Genomic DNA, 23685 nt, shown 5'->3' with positions numbered 1-23685 from the left:
AACTGGGTGAACCCTCCAGCTGGAGGGCAAGGATAAACGCAAGGCTGCAGGATTAACCACCACGACCACCTTGTAAGGACCCACAAAGCGAGGCAACAGTTTCTTGCACCCAGGAATACGCAGATGACGCGTAGAAAGCCATACCTTCGAGCCCACACAGTACGAAAGCACCAGAGAGTGGCGAGCATCAGCATACTTCTTAGCTCTTACCTGGGCTCGAAGAAGGTGGGAGTGCACATCCTGCCGAAGCTGATCCATATCACGAACACAAGCATCAGCGGCCGTGTTGTCAACCAGCAAGGTAGGGTCCAAAGGCAACGAACGAGGGTGAAACCCATAAAGAACATGAAAAGGTGAAGATTTAGTGGCCGAGTGCAAAGAGTTGTTATACGCAAACTCAGCATGCGGCAATGCCTGTAACCATGATTGTTGGAACTGGAGGCACAAGCAACATAAGTATTGTTCCATTGTGGAATTGGTACGCTCCGTTTGCCCGTCAGTCTGAGGATGATAAGATGAAGAGAAGCAATCATCGATAAGAAAAGCAGCCTTCAAAGCCCTGCAGAATCGGGAGGTAAATTGGGACCCCCTATCAGTAATAATGATGGAAGGGAGACCAAACCTCCGGAAGACATGTGCCAGGAACAGAACAGCCAGGACAGGAGCGGCAGGTATGCCGACACATGGTATAAAGATAGCATATTTGGTAAAATAATCGACCACAACCAGGATAGTGTCAAAACCCTTGAGTTTGGGCAATTCTACCACAAAATCCATCGATCATCTGCCAAGGCTTGTATGACACCGGAAGAGGTCTTAAGAGACCCATTGGTTTGGATTTGGAAGACTTACATTGAGCACAAATTGCGCAATTGGCCAAATGATCGATAACATCTCTAGACATAGAAGGCCACCCAGACCAGCGTTCATGGAATCATGAGCCCATTGCACAGCCAGGAGACGAGCAGTGCCCGGCGGAATAAACACTCTTCCTTGGATAAAGGACAGGCCATTCCAGAGGTCCAAATTCAGTTCTGTTATTTCAGCAGGGTTTGAAGATACCCACTCCTTCAGAAGAGTGCGCAGGGAGGGCTGGATTGAACAACCACAAACCACATTGTTATGCAACACCGATATTGGTTCAGTACAAGTGGGGGGTTGATCCATATGTAGACGGGAAAGAGCATCCGCTGAGGCTTGCATGTGGGCTGGTCTATAAGTGATGGTAAAACGGAACTGGGAAAAAAATAAATGCCAGCGGGCTTGGCGAGCAGTAAGGCACTTCATAGACCGAAAGGCCAAACGGTTCTGGTGATCAGAGTAAACAGTGACACTATGCTTAGCTCCCAGAAGATGGTTTCTCCACTCGACGAAGGCTTCCTTTATTGCCAGCAGTTCCCTCTCAGTTATGGCATAATTCCTCTCATAGACCGTAAGTTTCCGAGAGAAGTAAGCGACGGGATGAACATCCCCTGAGTCCGAACAGACTTGAGACAAGACTGCCCCAATAGCGAAGCCGGAAGCGTCTGCCTCAACATAGAAAGGACGTTCAGGATCGGGGTGCTGTAGTACTGGCGCTGTGGTGAAGGCAGCCTTGAGTTGTTCAAAAGCCTTTTGGGCTTCCTGAGACCATATAAATGGCTGTTTGGCACTTGTTAAAGCGGTAAGTGGTGCTACCAATGAGGAAAAGCCATGAATAAAGCGCCTATAAAAGTTCGCAAATCCTAAAAAGGATTGCAGGGCTTTGACCGACTTAGGAGCCGGCCAGTCCAGAACCGCCTTTGCTTTAGATGAACACATTCCTATACCGTGGTCAGTGAGGTCAAACCCCAGGAACTCAACTTGCGTGGCATGAAACACGCATTTTTCTGCCTTTACATACAACTGATGATTCCGGAGGCGTTGGAGTACTGTAGCTACATGTTGAAGGTATTCCACTCGTGAAGACGAGTAGATCAGAATATCGTCCAAATAAATGACCATGTATTGATCCATGATATCATGGAATACATCATTCATGAATGCCTGAAATGTAGCCGGGGCATTACAAAGGCCGAAAGGCATTACCAAATACTCGGAGAGTCCAAACAGCATTTTGAATGCAGTTTTCCATTCATCCCCACTCCTGATACATACCAAATTATATGCCCCATGGAGGTCTAATTTAGTAAATAGCTTGGATTTCCGCAATTGATCGAGCAGGACCGAGATCAATGGTCGGGGATATTGATTCTTCACAATTACTGCATTAAGGGCTCGGTAATCAACACAGGGCCGAAGGTCACCATCCTTTTTGGGCACAAAGAAAATGGGTGAAGCAGCAGGAGATGTAGGGGGTCAGATGAAGCCCATGGACAATGCCTTGTCCAGATTCTCTTTAAGCACGGCGTCCTCTTTGAGATAATGAGTACACCCTGCCCGAGGGTATTTTAGCTCCTGGAATCAATTCAATAGGACAATCATAGTCTCTATGGGGTGGCAGAGTTTCTGCCATCTTTTTGTCAAAGACATTGGAGAATGACAAATATTCCGGGGGAATAACGGCACTAGGTTCTGTCAAAATGGCCCCTATAGAGGGTGTAACGGAGGCCAAAGCATGACCTGGGGTGGCTGTCAAGACACCATTAGCAGTCAGACACTGGCTGTTACAGAGCGGGGAAGGAAACTGAACAATACCCAAAGCCCAATCAATCGTTGGGTTATGGAGCTGCAACCATGGAATCCCCAATATGATCTTGTAAGCAGGAGACTTGATGACATCAAAAGTAATTTCCTCAGTGTGCCCATCCGTAGTACACATCTTGAGTGGTACCGTATTCTGAGTTACTAAACCTGAGATCAGTGCGGAACCATCTACTGGACTAACCGTTTCGGGTTGAGGTTTGTTGAGTAGCGCCACCCCACAGGAAGACGCAAACTCGTGATCGATATAATTGCCAGTGGCATCCGAGTCAATAATGGCTGAAGCAGAGAAAAGTACCCCCGAGGGTGTAGAAAAAGTGGTTGGGAGGCTGATCAAAGTATGTGGGATGGCTATAATGGAGTCCAAAACAGTATTTCCCGACAAAGATACTTTTTCTATTGCCGGGAATTGGCATTTCCCGCCTTCTTTTTTGGTCTCTTATTGCAGTCGGGTAACAAATGATCTGAGGACCCACAATACATGCAGAGATAATTTTTTCTGCGGTATTCCCTTTGAGCAGGGGTAAGTGGTCCTTTAATCGTTCCAATCTGCATAGGTTCAGGAGCTGAAGCAGAAACCGAGGTAGTCGCTGAAGCCATAAGAGTAAGAGTGGGCCGCTTCTCGCCTTTTCTTTCTGCTCTACGAGCATCTATTTGGAGCACCAAATCCAACAGCTCACTATAGTTCGTGGGTACTACAGGAACTGTGGAAAGCGTGTCGTTAAGTTCCTCCGATAGACCTTGGTAGAATACAACAGTCTTCTTATCCTCAGGCCAATCTGTTTCTGCAGCAAGTTGATTAATGCGAGCTAAATAAGAGATCAAGGAGGAGGTACCATGCCTGAGTTTAAGCAGCTCCAAGTCAGATGCTTGAGTGGTATAACGAGTATCAAAAACTTGACTCATGGCCGTAAGGAGTGCATCACAATCGTATAGCACATTGCCATTAGATTCCAAAAGCGGATTGGCCCAGGCAGCGGCTGTACCCCCCAGGTGTGATAAGACAAAAGCAGCTTTGGTAGTTGAAGTGGGAAACGATGCGGGATGGCATAGGAAGTGCAGTTTGCATTGGTTAACAAATGTACGATAATTCTTAGGGTCACCCATGAACCTTTCAGGTGGAGCCAAAGGGAATTGGGTAGAAACAACAATCGGGGCTGGCTCTTGACCAGGAGTAGGGAACCCAGACCCTGAGGCCGGAGCACTAGTACCCCCTGAGACCTGTGGTACGGGAGGGGTCACCATTTGCTGGAGGACATCGATCCTTTGCCACAAATATTCTTGTGCAGAGATCATGCCTGACCTGAGGTCCGTAACCATCTGCATCAACTGTGCCAAAGATTCTGCAGGATCCATTGGCTTGTTTGTTTTAAGGCTTCTGATTCTGTTAGAGTCACCACCGTGCAGACTGGCCGGGGCGTTGGCTTAGGATCAGATAGAGTGTCTCTTTGGGTCCAAATACTTCAGTCACTGCTGGTGTAATTCCCAAAGGGGAATACCAGACCGGACCCCCTCTCACTGAGGGAGCTCTTTCTGACAATGGACCTTCCTGCTTTTTGATGATAACAGCCAAGACGGTAAATTACCCAAAAGAGCGGGGTTATCCACACCGCTTTCACCAGGCTGTAAAGGAAAAACAAAATAGGTTAGAACGGAGTGGATAATGAGTAGGTAAATTCCAGGTCTATATCTAAGATCAAATGCCTGTAAGACAGGTGACTTTTGAGTTGGTAGTACCTAGGAGGAGAGGGAGAGTTATGTGCTAAGGCCAGAGAAGAGACAAATGGGCAGAACAGCAAAAGTATATTCGAGGCTTACCCTCTGCAAAGTAATCAGACTCCTAACGATGGAAACAACGGTAGGATAAAATAACAAAAGGGGGATGTTAGTACAGGGAACCCCCTGAATGGAACGAGGGCTGCAACTAGTGCCGGGTTGATGCACTTCACAGCAGAGCGTTCAGTATTTGCACTACGAGGTCCCTTTAGTTGCAGTGATGTTTTCAATAAGTCCTGTTAGTAGGAGATAGATAGTCTTATGATGTTTGAGGATTTAGAAGACAGGGGCACTACTAAGAAGCAAACAAACCCAGGAGGGAGAAAAGACGTTCCTGTCTTACCGGTGGACGAACTGCAAGCTTTCTTCACTGGTTGATGTCCTGCGGGAAATTGCATATGAAGTACATTTTGGACAGCGCCTGGTTCTTGAGTCGCGTGAAGAATGGTACACGCTGCTTTGAGATAAGGTCTCTTTGTTTTCGGCAGCACTCGCGTTTCGAGTTCCGACACAATCAGTATCCCGTCCGTGCAGCCTGAAGTCGGGATTCGTGCTGGGCGAGGGAGACAGGGAACCAAAGTTGCGAGGAGCTTCGGATTGGAGTAGGCGGGTTCTGGGACCGTCCGGGTTGGTAACCAGCAGATCAAACTAATGTACAGGGATAAACAGAAGAATAGTCGGGAATGGGTAGCAAGGTCGGTATAGGTAAGAGCTCGGTAGTAAGTGGTTCAAAATAACAACGCTAATCAGAAGCGCCGACACCAACACTGCAAATGGTTTTATGGGCGATGGGGGCATATCCAGCGTCCTGGTGGCAACATGGATGTCAGCTGACTATGCATACGGACCTGTGGCAACAAACTTCGCTTCCCTAGCAACCGCCAGCATTGCCAGAAAGGCGCTGCTCGCCGCAAACTACAGTTCCTAACACGGGGGGAAAGCAGCCGGTGCAAGGTGGAGCGCACCATGGGTGTGACACCTGGGTAGGTACTTGCCTGGTTCACTTTGTTCCTGGCTGATCGTACTCCAACTCTCTCTATGCCCCCTTTTCTTTCTGCCCCTTGTCATCTGAGTTGCGGAGTGCCGCAGGGTTCCTCCTTGTCTCCGATTCTATTTAACATTTACATCTGGGCACTTGTGTGTCTCATCCGCTCCTTCTGCATCAGGTGCTAATCCTATGGCGATGACACTTAGATCCTGATCCGTTTAGATCTTGATCGGGCTGAGATGTCGTTGTGCCTACGGGGGTACCTGGCGACTGTAGGGGACTGGATGAACCACAACTGGGTTAAATTGAACGTAGACAAGACGGATGTGTTGGTCGTGGGCTGTCCTCCCTATCCTTCACTTTGGGTGTCCTCCTTCTGGCCTCCTTCTCTTGGTCCCCTTCCTGCCCCAGCGGGGAAGGTGAAAAATGTGGGTATAGTTCTGTCAGCTTCCTTATCCATGGACAGCCAAGTAGCAGGCGTTTGTCAAGCTGGTTATTTTCAGCTCAAAGTACTTAAGAAAGTACTCCCTATGATTCCGCCCCCTCTTCGTCCTCCGGTGGTGGCAGCTATGATGCTATCCCGGTAGGATAATTTTAATTCTCTCTATCTGGCACAGCCAATGGGGCTGTTTCAGAGATTGCAGCACCTACAAAATTTAGCAGCCCGTGTGGCAACTGCTACACCTTATGGAGCCCACATCCCTCCAGTGTTACGGTCCCTCCACTGGCTTCCGGTGACTCAATATATCAGGGTTAAGGATTTATGTATCGTCCATCGGGGGCTGCACGATCAGGGTGTGGAATTCCTCCGTGCAAAGTTTACTTGATGCTATCCCAACCGCCGGCTGCACTCCGCTTCTGCAGACTTGCTTGTTGTGCCACCCTGCCGGCGTGTGCGGATTGGAGGACGTGCCTTCTCCATAGCAGCAGCTGTACTATGGAATGAGCTTCCACTGCCCATAAAAAAATTGCCCAACCATTTGGCCTTTAGAAAGGCGGTAAAGACATTCCTGTTTTAGGCAGGTGTGGTTTTTTTTAAACTTCTTGTTAAGATGTCTGCCCGCTCTCTAGAGCCATGATACAGTATGGTGACTGTGCGCTCAAGAAATTTCACTAACATAACATTACATACTACACAAGTTAGTAGAGTGGCTGAGCAACCAGGCTTATTTTATGAGGGGTAATGTGAGCTGTAGAGCAGTACACTGAAATCTGTAAACACGAGGATCCAAGTAAACACTTATACACTTTATATTCAAATATTTATTTATGTATACACAAGGCAAATCAATCAAACTAAAAAGGCAGCAACTAGCAATAACATTCAATGGAAGATGGAGTTAAATCAATATAAGAATCAATAATGCAGATGAGTAATGTCTTTCTATGCTATAGAGTTCCAGCACACGGAGTGAAATCAATCAAGGTCAGTAATAGCACGAGTTTGAGAGAGAAAGTTTCAGAGTTAGATAGAACACACTTTAGCAACTGTTCCAATAGTATTTTCTCCCAGAGGGATGTAGGTAGTCTGTTTCCCAGCAGAAAAGGAAGTTACACATTAAAAACCTAGGGTGGAACCAGCACTGCCAAAGCCAATAGGGTTGAGAAGAGGAGCCTTTAGGGAACCAGGATACCCAAGGTCAAGTGGATAGTTCTAGTTCTAATGCAGTTCTTCAGAGAAAAATGTAATCACACAGTCAGTAATTCTTGAAGAACTCCTGCAGCTCAAGAGGAGCCTACTTGATGGTGCACAAGCTGCAAGGCCTGTACAGGTGAGTTGGGGTAAACTATAGATGGGTGAAAACAACACTTCCCAAGCCCGGAAGCTCTGAAAATGGCACAGGGTAGTTACACCCCAATCCCCACAGTACCTTAAAGATGAAGATTTTCCAGCTGGCTTCCTTCCTGATGCAGTGAATCAGACCCTAATTCCTGTTCCTTGGTCGTGGTGACGAAAGGGGGGACCTTTGGTGGGCTTCTGTGGCAGCACTCTGGAGAGGAACTAGGCAGCAATGGATTCCATTCACTTCCGCAGCTCCTTGTGGTTTTGGTGTCTTTTTCTCAGTGCCAAAGAGGAACGAATATCCCCTGTTGGATTTCCCTAAGTCACTCGGTCCTGAACTCTGGTGAAGGGACTTTTGATGAAGAATTTCTGCTTCTGTAGCACCTCATGGATGCCTGCCAAGTTTCAGTTGGATTCGTTCTTCGGGAGACGATGCACACAATGATGGTCCAGGTACTCCGGGTATTGGAATATTGCAGCCCAGGAAGGTCGCAGCAAGTCTGGGGGGTTGGGGGGCTGAGCCTAAATGAAGTGGGGCTCGTGGCTAGTTGGTGCCACCAGACTAAAGGAGGAAGTCGTCCTTGGCGGATCTTCCCTATCGATGTGAAAATGGGGTTGGCAAAGCTGCAAGGCTTCACCATTGATTTTGTGGTCCTGGAAGGTGCTGCTGGCATCTCTGCTCATCCTCTTCATCGGATGTCTGGTTCGACAGCCAGTGGTCGACTCTGTAGTCTCAAAATCCTTGCCTTTATTGGAGAATTTCAGTCATTTACAGTCATACAGCTGTCAATCACCTGGGAGCAGCCAGACGCCCAGTTAGAACTTGTTTCAGCCAGGCATTCCTTCAAACTCCAATAAGGTTTCGGGCTCCTCCCTCACTTCCTGCCTTCCCGGACACACTAGAGCCTGGGCGGACTTCAGGGATGAAGCCCGCCAAAGGCAAAACACACAAAGGACTCAAACTTAGTCTAAACGATCAAGTAAAAGCCCAGAAGCAACTGACAAATGTAAAATGGTGAAAAAAGAAGACAGGTGCCATTTTGGAAAAATGGTCACCGATGGGTGCTGTACTGCAGCTGAGAAATCAGCCTGCAAATACCCTGCACGAAAGGTAGTAAAAAGTAACCACTCTCCACCATCCATTTGTCAGTCAGTGTAAGAAAAAGTTACATGAGAAGTGGGATAAGGAGTTACTATGTAACCCCCCAGCACCCCACATAGGGTGGTATGTGCTGGATCCACAAAAAGAAAAGGGAAGTAAGACAAAATTCATACTAATATTCTTGGGAACTGTAGTTCTCACAAGAAAAGGTATTTAAACCTTAAGAGAAGTCCAAATAAACTGTCAGTGTTACTGCACAGAGGGTGCTGTGTGCCACGAAGCAAAAAGCAGATGCCTATGGAGTTTACCAGACTCCATAAAAAAGTAGAATCAGAAAAAGCATAGTGTGTGAAAATTCCCACTCACTCAGGAGTTGAAAAATTAAAAAGTCCAGAGTCCAGCAAAAGAGCTGGGGGTCTATGGGGTTAAAGGGAATTAGCACAGAACTGAAAATTCTCCCTAACTGTACTTCATTTGAAGAACAAGTGTAAAATTACCAGAAGTAGTTGCTGTGCTATCCTAACAAAGTATTTTATTTGAAGTAGAAATCTGATATGCTTGCACTTGCTTTGATTTATGAACTTGTGTTTGAATGAAATACATTTTTGCTTTGCTTTACCAAGAAGGATATTGTAAAAGACACCAATTCCTTTGGTTTAAGAACTACTGTTTGAGAGAAAGACAATTTTCTTCACTAAGAAGAATATTGGGAAGGATACCATATGCTTTGATTTGTAGAAGAAGTATTTATGAAGGAGACATTTATTTTAACAAGTGGAAGGTCGTGTTGAAGGAAAAATATCTTTTGTATTGAAATGAATAGAACTTTGTTGAACCACAACTTTTCCAATGGTATTGCTGCATTGATGCAGGGGAAGGGAATACAATCCTGGTCACAACCCTTTACTTTATTGTGTTGAACTTGAAGACAGCCAAATATACCTTATGTTATTTTGTTGTATGTATTAGTGTGAGGGTCAGATACCTTTGGACATTAGGTCATCTTTCTTTCATTTAGTTTGCTATGTAGGGAATTCCTTGTTAAAACAGGGGAAAATAGGTGTTTATGTCACCCTTTTTCATTTAATAAATGGCATTTAAAAAACCTAGAGAGAACATTACTTTTGTGTTCATCTCACATTTCTGACCCATCACAACACACACACACAGTGACATTCTCAAGCATGGGGTCTGGCATGGATTCACATGATCATGAATATTCATCGTCATCAGACCGGGAATCCTCGGTAAAAGTAAAAACTGTTTCACTTACAAACTGTATTCGTCTCTAAACCAATCAAAATCACTGAGCTCTGGGTCATACTGCCCCAGCCAATGACTGCCCTCTCCCTAAGCCCCTCCTCTGGCAGCCATCTTCAGATTCTTACCGCACATTCAAGTGTTGGGAGTCCTTCTGTTTTGCTTGGTGAGCTGATCTATGTTTTTTGCACTTTTTCGGTAAAATGTTTGATTTTTGTCACACAGAGCCTGTGTGCTCTTGCTCTACATTGGCCGACAAGCGGGGTTCCATTTGTTGGTGAATTTCAACGCCCCTCAAGGGCAGGAATCAGTGAAGTTTCATCGAAGATTCTAGAGGGCCATCGGGCCTACTGCACACCATGTCAGAGGAGAAGAAGGAGGGAAGCTCCCTTTTCAAGATTGGATCCAGCTGCGGACTGCCGATGTGTTTGTAGAGGACAAACACCTCCAATGCCTCTACTGTCTCCATCCGGATCACAGGGAAGCAGATTGTGAAATCTACCCCAGGTTCTCCAAACAAACTGTGAAGGATCGTCACAGTAGGCTGGCGGCCTGGCTCAGTGCCAAGGCCTCTGCCCCGTGCGGGAAGCAGGGGCATGCCTCACCCAGGACTGGCCGGTCCGAAGAGCAGGCTTCTAAGTCCTTTGAGGGACCTGCGTCCGTGGGTGCCTAAGAGAAGGCCAAGCTCTGCGTGTCTGTTTCCTTCGGGGGTGCTGCGTAAGCAGGTCCCGCGGTGGGCAGGGCGCGCTCATCTTCACCTTTGGCCTCCATCTCCAGCCATCACTCCAGCTCCTCCTTGAAGAGGAAATCGGCTAACCCAGCGAAGATGCAGGAAAAGCCAGAGAAGATGAAGGTGCTGGAAAAGACAACCAGCCTGCCCCAGAAGGCCCAGGCGGCTCAGGTGAACTGGTAGTCGGCAGTCGAGTTGGTGGCGGCCGCCATCTGAAAGGCCAAAGGGGCTGACCCAGTCGAGTTAGGCCCGTCAGTGCCTAGAATATCCCTGCTCCCGAAACGGGAGGCATCGGCCAAGCCAGTGGAGAGGACACATGAGAAGAGGATGCCATCCCTGAGCCCAAACCGACTCCCCCGGGAGGCAATAAAGGCAGGTGGGAGGAGGCCTCAACCATACTCCAGGGCACGGATATTTCTTCCTCGACGAGGAGGACCAGGCGTCCGTACACACGATCCAGGAGGACATGGGGGACGACGGCGCAGATGGCAAACATCCCAATGGGGATGATGACGATGGAGGTGAACTCTTCCAACTGACACCGGAGTAGACCAGGAAGGAAGGATTCCAATATCAATGATGCAAGGTCAAGAGGAAGACCATCTTGGCGGTGCCTCTCCTGGATGATGTTTTGGAGCAAGGCCTGGCTTTGATGAGAAATCCGGCCCGGCCAAAAGGGATTGGCTGGAGAAATAATACCGGCTGCCTGAGTCCACACTCAAGGGCCCACGTTTACAGCCTTCCCCGGACTCAGTGGTCTTGGTGGCAGTAGGGAAGAAGTCAGCTAACTCCTCGTCTTCATCCTCTGTCCCTCCGGATAGCGAGGGGAAGAAGTTAGATTCCATGGGAAGGAAAGTCATCTACTTGGCAGCATCAACAGTCAAGACGGCCAACGCCCTTGCAATCCAATTGCTGGAGTTCCTAACCAACGACAAGCGGGTCGATGCACTTTCCATCCTCCAAGAGGGGAAGGTGGCATCGGACTATGCCATCACGGTGGCCCTGGATGTCGCGGGCACAGGGTTCCTAGAGATGGGGAACATTGTCTGCCTCCGTCGTCGTTGCTGGATGAAAGCCACCAACTTTAGTCAGGAATTCCAGACGAGGGTTCTGAACATGCCCTTCGAATGGCACAACCTCTTTGGGAAGGCTGTCGATGAGTCATTGCAGGCCATTAAGACTGACATTGAAACGGTCCGTGCCTTGGGCACTCTTCAATTCCGCCTGTCCTTTCATGCCCCCGAGGGAAGTCTGCCAGATCGTCAAAGGGTTTCGCTGGAGGGTCTTCTTCGTACCATCAGCCCTCCTGGTCCATGACCCAGGAGGCCTACAAAGGCTGTTCCAAGGCTTTCGCTGGAGGTGGCCGACGTTGTTGTTGCTTCCAAGGCGGCACACATGCCCTGAAGCAAGTGTGAACTGACCAGGACATCAGGCCCCCCCCCAATGAACCCCGTTGGGAGGCCGGCTGGCAGGCTTCATCAGCGAGTGGAAGAAGATCTCCACTGACTGATGGGTGCTGGACACTCTCATCCACGGGCACACTCTAGAATTCCAACAGAAGTGTCCGTGGACACCTCCGGTGGCCTGGTGTTAATGAGAATTCTCATTCTATGGCTAATTTCCCTTACCTATAGAGTCCCCCAGCAGCTTTGCTGGATTTCAAGGGTTTGTTTCTTTTTCCTGCTAAGAGTGAGGCTCTTTTTCCCACTCTTAGGCACTTTTTGCTATGTGTGTTCTAGGCTATTTTTGTGTTTAATGTCTATGGGATTTTCTCACCCCCTTAGAAACCATCTTTATCCACATGTGTTACACAGTACCCTCCATGCAGTGACACAGGGGTGTTGTAGCGACCCCCAAACATAGACTTCATACCCTGGGACTGACTACTGTTTCCCAGGGCATGTAAAGTCCCAATTGACTTTACTAGTCAATTTTTATGAACTAAACCAGTACAAACCATCTTACTATGGAGGTACTGGAAAGGGTTAATAGTTTTTCCCTTATGTTCATTTTCGAGAGGGTACCGTACAGTCCCTCTCTCAAAAGTTTCTGCTGGTGGAGGTGGTTACTACCGTAAATATTCGACCGTGAATATTTCCCTATGGGATTTTCCCATTGTTCGAGGCTACCAATTTTACTGACAGCCTCTAACATACCGCCGGTGTATTTTAATATTAACTTTACTCTGGTAGGTTTTTATTGCCAGAACTTTAATATAACTTCTTTGTAGTGTCTTTCTGTAAACTCCTAACCCAGGTCGGGGATCCTTAGTTCGTCCTTTTGGCAGGCTTCTGCCCAGAAGGCCTCCTTTCGGGGCCACTGAGTCTAGGGTGGGTCCATTCTGTGGGAGGGGGAGTAGGATCCCTGGACAGGGTTGCCTCAGCAACCCATGTCGCACTCTATCCTGATGGGCTGGAGGGTCTCCCGCCAAGATGACCACTCCACTGTGTGAGTGACAGCTAGGCTGTATGAATGGGGATCTTTTTGCATAAAAGCATGGTCCTGAGGACTGGAAGAGCAAGACGTTGCCACTGGAACTAAGAAGCTGAAGAGGAGAGAAGCCAAAGACATCTGCAATGACTGAACCACCGGTGAAGCCCTGCTGCAGCGTCTCACCACTTTTCTCCACGCGACGAGAGAAGATCTTCACCTGCAAGAGCCTTCTTCCCTTGAGCTGGTGGGGCCAACCAGTTCGCCAATCGCCTTCCCAGACCTGCCTTGGTCGAATCTCCCGTACCCTGTACTCGGAAGCTGGATAGCCAGGCACCAGCCCACCCGGAGCGCGATTTAAAGGAGCGTACCTTTTATTCGTCGGGCAGCACCGTGGCTGGTTTCATCCCTGGGTAGTGCAGTAACTCGTACCTTCCTCCACAACGAGAGCCTCTCTTCCTCTGCTGGATCACCCGAACTGCAGGAACTAACAGGAACAACCGCCCCCTCAGGAGCCGCTTCTCCATTGAAAGGTACATTGTTCCGCCAGGCCGCCCTTTCTTCTCGGTAGCACTAAAGGTGATTTAAATCGTTTACCTACCTGTTGGGTTGGCCGCCCCTCTCTCTTAACATTGTCTTTTCGACTTCTGCATCCACCTCTTCAAAATCGTTAACCAAAGACTTGACTGCAGCTAAGAGAACATTTTGCTCCTGGGTCCTTGCCCTGTACCAATTGGCCTACTAACTCTGGTCACATTTGTTAGAGCTGCCTTCTTTAGATTGATTTTCATCTAGAACTGTGTGGTGCACCTAATTCTACAACTACCCTTTCCTTCCCATTTTTAAACCTTGTGAAATGCCATTTTGCTCAGTTTTCATTTAAGTATTGCCTATACGGATGCACTGTCTTGCTTGAACTGGCCCACACACTTATGGGAAGTGTTGCTAGGGTGTGTAGGAAACTATTTCTGAATAACTTGTGTTTTCCCTCCCTTGTAAGGAATTGTTAGAGTATCCCTTATGTGTAGTTTTCCCTGCGTCATTTTGCTCAGTTTTCACTCTGGTTCACTTGGTCTACAATTTAACTTGGGAGTGTGTATATTTTTCTCTGACTTTATTTAACTTGCTTGATGACTGTGATACGTGTGTTTTATTAGAAGTGTATACAATAAATATATAACTACTTTTTAATACAAAGCTTTGGTCAGTGTTTCCTTGTGCCATAGTACTGCAGGCCTATTGTGTAAACCCTGAATACTGCTCATCTCCCTCTTGAGATAAGTCTGACTGCTCAGCCACAGCTACCAACTAAATCTTTGTGGTACAGACTGATACCAAAGGAGATTTATTGCTCTCACATGTAGTCTTAATCTTGTGTAGTGCTCCCTAAGGGAACTGCACAGGATTCTGCCTAACACTGGTGTACAGCGGTGAGGATAAAAGTATTGGATTTACATTTTAGAGTTCTGATAGTACCTTGGTTCAAATAACCACAAGGCTAATTATCACAACAAGTTTATTTTAAACAAAAAGTCAAAAATATGGAAGGTTACAGCCAGGAGACCCTCCTTACTAATACTGCTGATTATTTAAGGGATCTGTGTAGACAGAAAGGTCTTCCTGTCAAAGGCAAGAAATTAGAAATGATTGATAGACTGTTAGAGAAACAAAGTCTGGATAGTGGTGCTGTAGTGCCCACTACTCCAGCAAATGTAGCAAATCTTGAGGAACATAATGTAGATGTTATTGTTGAAACAGATGAGGAAGAGGAGGATAAAAATGTCACCCCCTCTGGCCCTCTACCTGCTCAAAGGCCTCAACCTATGGCTACTGGACCCTTACCAGGTCCCACATTAAGTCCTGAATTTATCTCACTATAAAAAATTAGACTTGAACTAGAATTTAAAGGAATTAGTGCCCAAACTGAACAGAGACATCACGAACTAAGGCTCAAAGAAATGGAGCTCAGCCATGTGCTTGAAATGAAGAAATTGTCTTTGTAAAATGCTTCTCGCCCCGAATCCTCTAGATCTTCCAGTCCAAAAAGATCCCGGATGCCTAAAGAGATTGTGGGTATGTATGAACCTAAGTTGAATGTATTAGATTGGCTTGCTATGTTTGAATACAATCATGGGCTCCAGGATATCACAGGGAATCAGTTGATCCCCTGGTTATTCTCTAGGCTCCCCCCCTGTTGCATCTGATGTGGTAATGGAGTTGGGGGAGGTGGATAGGATGGATTATAAATGTGTAAAGCTAGCTTTGATAGTTAGATTTGGGAAGACTCCTTCGCAGTACCTTAAGAAGTTTAGGGCCCTCAAAAAGCATGATACTTGGGCTACTTGGGTGAATTAGTGTTTGAAGAACTTAGAGGGATGGATTAAGGGTTATAGAGTTAACACTTATGAAGGAATGAGAAATCTTATAATGATGGAGTCTATCTATGATGCCTGCTCTCCTGAGCTCAGACAGCACTTGGCTGATTCTAAAGAACTGGATTCTAAGAAACTAGCTAAGGCTGCTAACTTGTGGGTTGCCAACAGGGCTACTCACAAGGATTCAGGGGTAACTCAGAAAAAGGATGAGGGAAAGCATCCAAAGAAAGACAACAAATAGAATTCAAATAATTCCAATTCCAAAGAGGGCCCCAAACAAAATCCTAAGGGTAAGCCACAAGGGAAACCTCATCAGGCTAGTGCACCTTCTGGTCCCAGACCGAAGGAGGTCAGAACAAGCCACCATTCATAAAGACATTTGGAAAATGTTGTTTGTGGCTCTACTGATCATGTGAAAGGGGATCCCAGATGTAAGGGTAAACCTTCAGGGGTCCACACTGTCTCCTTAGCCTTCACTCCAGAGGAGGAAGTACATATGGCCAGTGGAAACTTTCACCTACTAGCTGAAGATCCCATTGGAGTCTCAGCTAGTGTATCTTTAGTCTCTCTAGGGTTGTGGGAACAACAGAATTTAGATGTATATAATTCTATCCCTCCTAATACTAAAGAGTATTATAAAGACAGTGTCCTAGTCAATGGTCAGGAGACCCCTGCCATTAGAGACACTGGGGCCAGCATAACTGTGGTGCATGAATCTTTTTTCAAGGTGGAGGATGTTGCTAAGGCACCTAAACGCCTACCAAGTTAGGGCCTGCGCAGATGCTTCCCCAATTACCAGCTCTCATCCAGTGCAATGAAATGACTGTCAGGATACCTGTGAGTGTACAATCTGAAGTACCAGGAAGGGCGCTGTTGGGCAATGATCTGATAGACCTTGGAGTATTGTCAAGTACTCCCAGACCTCCCAGTAAGAGATTACAGGAGCTTACCAGACCTGCAAGGGAGAGGACCATGAGGGGCTCTCCTGAGGAGATGATAGAAAAAGAAATCACTCCTACTCCACTGGAGTTACTAACTGCTATTTCAAAGTAACCAGAAGCAAAGGGGAAACCCAAGACTTCAAAGAAGAAACCAGCAGAAAGCACTCCAGTGCTGCCAACCAGCAGATCTCCTAGGTTGTCAAACTTCACACCTGTGATTCCTCCTCCAGCTGAGGCTGAGCGTGAGGTACAACCCTGTGTGGTTGAACTAGAGCCTGAGGACTCAGATCTAGTAGGAGGCCAAGAACTCATTGGAGATCTTGATCCTGTGGACCATCCTGTATCCTGGCTTGCAACATTACGTGTTCCTACTGACTTCTGCAATTGTATTCGCTCTCCTCTCTTGCTTCTCCACTCTTTTGGACTGCTTACTCTCTGTTCTCTCCTTCCCTCCCCTCCCCCTCCCTTTTCCCATGTCCTCCCCTCCTCCCCTTACTTTTTTCTATGCACTTACTCTATCAGAATTGTCCCTGGACCTACTATGATAGCAACCTCGTCTGTCACTCCCCTATCCCCTTACTGTTGCCCCCCCTACCTCCAGCACTATCTGAAACATTGTCAGGCCTAGTACGATAGTCACTTGTTTTGATCCTCCCCTCCCTTTCTGCACCACTCTCCCTCACCTTTTGTTTTCTTCCGGCTCTACCAGAAATGTCATCAGGCCTAGTACGGTAGTCGCCTGTCTGTTTCCATTTCCTTCCCACTCTCCCCCTCCCTTCCTTATCTATGTCTTAGCACTTGCACTATCTGAAATGCCGTCAGGCCGAGTATGATAGTTAATTTCACATCCTTACTGTTCATGGCCTGTAAGAATGTCGTTGTATTTTCCCTTGTTCCCTTCCTTGCCTTGAAGCGCTTTGAAACACATTGTGTATAGGTGCTATATAAATAAACTATCATATCATATCATATCCTGAGCTGCAGTCTTTACTGGCAGAAGGTGGCCCGACAGGGCAGACTTCAGTAAGGGACAAAGAGAATGTCCAACTCTGGAAGGTCTTCGCCACCAGGCAGATTCTCAGCCTGAAGGGCAAGAGCCTGGGAAGTATAGGTTACACTGGGAAGATGGCCTCTTCTATAGTGAACCAACAGAGTCAACCCATGGGGACTACAAAAGACTTGTAGTGCCCCAAGCAAACCGACTCCAATTCTTGCAACTAGCCCATGAGATATCTTTGGCTGGTCACTTGAGTTTCAAGAAGACAAAGGAAAGGCTCTCTCTCTACTTTTATTGACCTAAAATGGGGACTGAGGTAGATAAGTATTGCCACACTTGCCAAACCTCTGGTAAAAGTGGCTCCAAGACTGTGGCACCTCTAGTGCCTCTCCCTGTGGTGGGAGTACCATTTGAGAGGGTAGGAATCGACATTGCTGGTCCCCTTGATCCTCCAACATCTTCATGCAACAGGTTTATCCTTGTTGTAGTATACCATGCTAATAGGTTCCTTGAAGAATTTCCTATGAGGACTGTTACAGCTCCGGCTGTGGCTAAGGCCCTCCTTGGTATCTTTACCAGGGTTGGGTTTCCTAAGGAGGTAATATCCGACAGGGAGCCAAATTCTATGTCCCACTACATGAAGGCCATGTGGAAAAACTGTGGAGTTACCTATAAGTTCTCAACAGCATACCACCCTCAGACAAATGGGTTGGTAGAGAGGTTTAATAGAACCATGAAGAGCATGATAGGAGCTTTAGAGGACCCCCTTAAGAAAAAGTGGGATCTTCTACTGCCAGGCCTTCTCTTTGCATATAGAGATGTCCCTCAGAAGGGAGTGGGTTACAGTCCCTTTGAACTTCTCTATGGACATCCGGTCAGAGGTCCATTGGCCGCGATCAAGGAGGGGTTGGAGAATGCTCCTTCCCCCACACCAGTCAGAGTCACTGACTATGTGATAGGACTCCGGAGGAGAATGTCACACATGATGGCTGAGGCAAGTAATAACTTGAAAGCAGGTCAGGCTCTGGTCAACCATTGGCATGACCAGAAGGCCAACATGGTTGAGTTCTCTCAAGACCAGCTAGTTCTTGTTATGGTCCCAACAAGGCAGATGGCCTTGCAGAACAAATGGATGGGACCCTTCAAGGTTGTGGGAAAACTTGGAGAGGTGAATTATTTGGTGGACTTAGGCAATCCTAAGCAGGTTCCTAGAGTCTTTCACATCAACCGTCTAAAATCTTATGTCACAAGACCAGAACTGGAAGCTCTGCTTCTAGCTTCAGCTCAAGGGGAGGAGGAGAGTGAACCTCTACCTGACCTCCTTAGAGGCAAACCTTTTGATGAGAAAATAGAAGGAGTTAATCTCTCTTCTAATCTGACACCTGAGCAGCAGGAGGAGTGCAAAGTTTTGCTGAATCAATTTGCCTCCCTGTTTTCTCTAGCACCAGGCTTGACCCCTTGGGGCCAACATGATATCCAAACTGGTGACTGTTTACCTGTCAAAAGCAGGGGCTACAGGATGTCAGAACATGTAAGAACCCACATCAAAGGAGAGGTCAACAAGATGCTTCATCTCGGGGTAATAGAGCCCTCTACTAGTTCATGGTCTAGCCCAGTTGTGTTAGTATCAAAGGTAGGATCCAAGGAGTTGAGATTCTGTGTGGACTATAGAGCTCTGAATGCAGTCACTAAGACTGATGCACATCCTTTGCCAAGGACAGATGAGCTGGTGGATAAACTTGGCTCAGCTAGGTTCCTCGGCACATTTGATCTCACGTCAGGCTATTGGCAAATAGCCCTGACTGACCATGCCAAGGAGAAAACTGCATTCTCCACCCCAGTTGGCTTATACCAGTTTAAGGTTATGTCTTTTGGATTAAAGATTGCACCTGCTACATTTCTCAGAATGGTTAATCAGGTTCTGAATGGGATGGATGACTTCTGCATGGCATACTTGGATGACATTGCAGTGTTCAGCCCTACTTGAAAAGAACATGTTGACCACCTAGGATATGTTTTGCAGGCTCTTGAACAGGCCCAACTGACCATAAAGGCAAGTAAATGCCAAATTGGTCAGAGTAAAGTGGTCTTCCTTGGGCATGAGGTAGGAGGTGGTGAAATAAGGCCTTTGCTCAGCAAGATTGAAGCTGTGCAAATTGGACAACCCCTTCTACTCAAACCCAGGTGAGAGCCTTACTAGGCCTCACTGGGTATTACAGGAATTTCATTGAGAACTATGGATCCATAGCTTCTCCACTGAATGTAATCTCTTCACCTAAAATGCCCTAAAAAGATCAAATGGAATGAGGAGTGCAATCAGGCCTTTGAAAGCCTGAAGAAAGCCCTTTGTCAAGCCCCAGTTCTCAGAGCTCCTGACTACCACCAACCCTTCATTGTACAAACAGATGCTTCCAATATAGGTATAGGTGCAGTACTCAGTCAACTGGATGAGAAAGGTAGGGAACACCCCATTTGCTTCATCAGTAGGAAACTGAAGGAACCTGAGACAAGGTGGGCAACTATTGAGAAAGAATGTTTTGCCATTGTGTGGGCTTTGAAGAAGTTTAGACCATACTTGTATGGATCTACTTTCATCATTCAAATAGACCACCAACCCTTGAGATGGTTGATGCAAATGAAAGGGGAGAACCCAAAACTGCTAAAATGGTCAATCTGCCTTCAAGGGTTTGATTTTACCACTGAGCACAGGTCTGGATGTCACCACCAAAATGCTGATGGTCTCTCTAGGATGTTTATAACTGACTAGGAGGTAAGAGACTCATCCAGGAGTGGATTAGATCCTCCTGTCCCTTAGTCTGGGGGGGCGAGTGTTAGGAAGAATTCTCATGGCTAAGTTCCCTTACCTATAGAGTCTCCCAGCAGCTTTGCTGGATTTGAAGGGTTTGTTTCTTTTTTCTGTTAGGAGTGAGGCTCTTTTTCCCACTCTTAGGCACTTTTTGCTATGTGTGTTCTAGGCTATTTTTGTGTTTAATGTCTATATGTGTTACACAGCACCCTCCATGCAGTGGCACAGGGGTGTCATAGCGACCCCCAAACATAGACTCCATACCCTGGGACTGACTACTGTCTCCCAGGGCATGTAAAGTCCCAATTGTCTTTACTAGTCAATTTTACTAAACCAGTAAAAAACATCTTACCATGGAAGTACTGGCAAGGGTTAATAGTTGTTCCCTGGTGTTCATTTTCGAGAGGGTACTGTACAGTCCCTCTCTCCAAAGTTTCTGGCTGGTGGCAGTGGTTACTACTGTAAATATTCGACCGTGAATATTTCCCTATGGGATTTTCCCATTGTTCGAGGCTACCAATTTTACTGACAGCCTCTAACATATCACCGGTTTATTTTAATATTAACTTTACTCCGGTAGTTTTTTATTGCCAGATCTTTGATAGTATTTCTTTCTCGTGTCTTTCTCTGAAATTCTAACCCAGGTGGGGGATCCTTTGTTTGTCCCTTTGGTGGGCTTCTGCACAGAAGCCCTCCTCTCGGCACCACTGAGTCTGGGGTAGACAGGATGTGTGGGAGGGGGAATAGGCACCCTGGACAGAGTTACCTAGGCAACCCAAGTCACACCCTGCCTTGATAGGCTGGGGGGTTATCCCGCCAGGGTAGCCACCCCACTGTGTGAGTGACAGCTAGGCTGTATGAATGGGGATTTTTCCTGCATAAAAGCAGGGCTCTGAGGACTGGAGGACAAGACGTCGCCAATGGAACTGAGAAACCCGAAGAGGAGAGAAGCTGAAGACATCTGCAACAACTGAACCACCATTGAAGCCCTGCTGCAGATCCTCACCATTTTTCTCCAACGACCCGAGAAGATCTTCACCTGCAAAAGTCTTCTTCCCTTGAGCTGGTGGGGCCAACCAGTTTGCCAATCGCCTTCCAGGACCTGCCTTGGTCGAATCGCCAGCGCCCAGCACTAGGAGACCCGATAGCCAGGCACCAGTCCACCCGGACCGTGATTTAAAGGAGCGTACCTTTTATTCGTCGGGCAGCACCGCGGCTGGTTTCCTCCCTGGGTTTTGCAGTAACTCGAACCTTCCTCCACAACGAGAGCCTCTCTTCCTCTGCTGGATCACCCGAACTGCAGGAACTAACAGGAACAACCGCCCCCTCAGGAGCCGCTTCTCCATTGAAAGGTACATTGTTCCGCCAGGCCGCCCTTTCTTCTCGGTAGCACTAAAGGTGATTTAAATCGTTTACCTACCTGTTGGGTTGGCCGCCCCTCTCTCTTAACATTGTCTTTTCGACTTCTGCATCCACCTCTTCAAAATCGTTAACCAAAGACTTGACTGCAGCTAAGAGAACATTTTGCTCCTGGGTCCTTGCCCTGTACCAATTGGCCTACTAACTCTGGTCACATTCGTTAGATCTGCCTTCTTTAGATTGATTTTCATCTAGAACTGTGTGGTGCACCTAATTCTTACAACTACCCTTTCCTTCCCATTTTTAAACCTTGTGAAATGCCATTTTGCTCAGTTTTCATTTAAGTATTGCCTATACTGATGCACTGTCTTGCTTGAACTGGCCCACAAACTTATGGGAAGTGTTGCTAGGGTGTGTAGGAAACTATTTCTGAATAACTTGTGTTTTCCCTCCCTTATAAGGAATTGTTAGAGTATCCCTTGTGTGTAGTTTTCCCTGTGTCATTTTGTTCAGTTTTCACTCTTGTTCACTTGGTTTACAATTTAACTTGGGAGTGTTTATATTTTTCCTCTGACTTAATTTAACTTGCTTGTTTTATTAGAAGTGTATAAAATAAATATATAACTACTTTTTAATACAAAGCTTTGGTCAGTGTTTCCTTGTGCCATAGTACTGTAGTCATATTGTGTAAACCCTGAATACTGCTCATCTCCCTCTTGAGATAAGTCTGACTGCTCAGCCACAGCTACCAACTAAATCTGTGTGGTACGGACTGATACCAAAGGGGATTTATTGCATATACCTGAAGTCTTAATATTTTGTAGTGCTCCCTAAGGGAACTGCGTAGGATTCTGCCTAACAGCGTGGGAGGGTGTGGACTGGCTCACCCGCACGGGACTGGACTGACTGGCTTGTGGGTGTTTGGATACGCGCATGCAGTACTGGACTGTCTGGGTGGTGGGAGGTTGGATACATGTGTGTGTGTGAGTGAGGGACTGGACTGTCTGAGTGAGGGATGCACACGAGAGGGACTGACTGGGTGGGGGAGGTGGGATGCGCACACAAGGGACTGGACTGTGCAGGCATGGGGAGATGGGATGCAAGTGACTGGACTGTGGGTTTGGGGAGGTGGGATGGGCGCATGAAGGACTGGACTGTGGGTGGGGGGAGGTGTGTGTGAGGGATTGGAAGGTGTGGCTGACGGTAGGGGGAGGTGTGATGTGCATGTGAGGAGCAGAACGTGTGGGGAGATGCAATGCGAGGGACTGGGCAGCGTGGGTGCTGGGAGGTAGGGATGTGCACGAGTGACCGAACGCCATGCGTGTAAAGAGATGGGAGGTGTGTGAGGTGATGGTGGGAAAGGAGAGAGAGAGAGAAAACACAGCAGTGACTGTTGGCGAGAGGACTTGCGGGGGCTGTAGGAACCGTGTTGGACAAGGGGTGCGATGGAAAGGGGGGACTGCGGGTACAGTGTCTGTGAGGTGTGTGTGATGGAGACACTGCAGGATCCATGTCTGCCAATGTGCACGCGGGGGAGGAGGGGGACTGCAGGGACAGTGTCTGCGAGGTGCGTGCAAGGTGGGACAGTGTTGTACGTGTCAGCGAGGGGAGACTGCAGAAACTGTGTCTGCCAAGATGGGTTTGGGGGTGGCTACTGGGACACTGTCAGCTAGTGGTGGAACTGCGGGAACTGTGTCGGCGAAGGTGTGTGCGCGAGGGAGTGTGGGGGGTTTGGCAAGGACATTGTCTTCAAAGTGTATGCGAGGGGGGTGACTGTGGGGACAGTGTGGAATAGCTCTCAGCCATTTTTGTTGCAAAGGCGGGTGAAATCACCCGATTTTGTTTTTGGCGGGTGAGAGCCCTTTGGAATGAATGGGCATGCAGGAGGCTTGGCGGGTGAGTCAGCCCTTTACAAGGCGGGTGACTGTAATGGCGTGGGGTGAGGCCCACTGCATCCGCGTGGCGCAGCAAGAAAATATGAGCGACGGAGCGATGCTTCACACGTCCTCTTTATACTTGAACATAGAAGAACTGCCCTTGTCCCGCCTCCCGCCACTTCCCATCCCCTGACGTACTTCCCTTCCCTGAATGCCCACCCCCCAAGTAACCACAGAGATGTCAACATGACAGTGACCACCGCCAAAAGCGTGTGAGTTGAGAGCTATGGTGTCGGCAAAGTGTGTGTGAGGGGGTGACTGTCGGTACAGTGTCGGTAGGCGCGAGCGCGGACTGCCAGACAGTGTCAGTCAGGTGCGCGCATGCAGCTACTTGCCAACCCTACTGATTTAGGCAGTTGGCTACTGCTTTTTAAGCTGTCCTACCGCCTACAGATTTGGGTGACAGTTCCTACAGCTTTTTACAGAGTCAGATAATTTATGTGACTCTTAAGTCAGGCAACCTGAGACCGGCCCAGGACAAAGCATGCAACACATTAGTCTGAACCACCAGTGAAGACA

Source organism: Ambystoma mexicanum, chromosome 1q (genome assembly GCF_040938575.1).
Source record: "Ambystoma mexicanum isolate Mex_15411 chromosome 1q, UKY_AmexF1_1, whole genome shotgun sequence".
NCBI classification, from domain to species: domain Eukaryota; kingdom Metazoa; phylum Chordata; class Amphibia; order Caudata; family Ambystomatidae; genus Ambystoma; species Ambystoma mexicanum.
Note: the sequence above shows the minus strand (reverse complement) of the source record.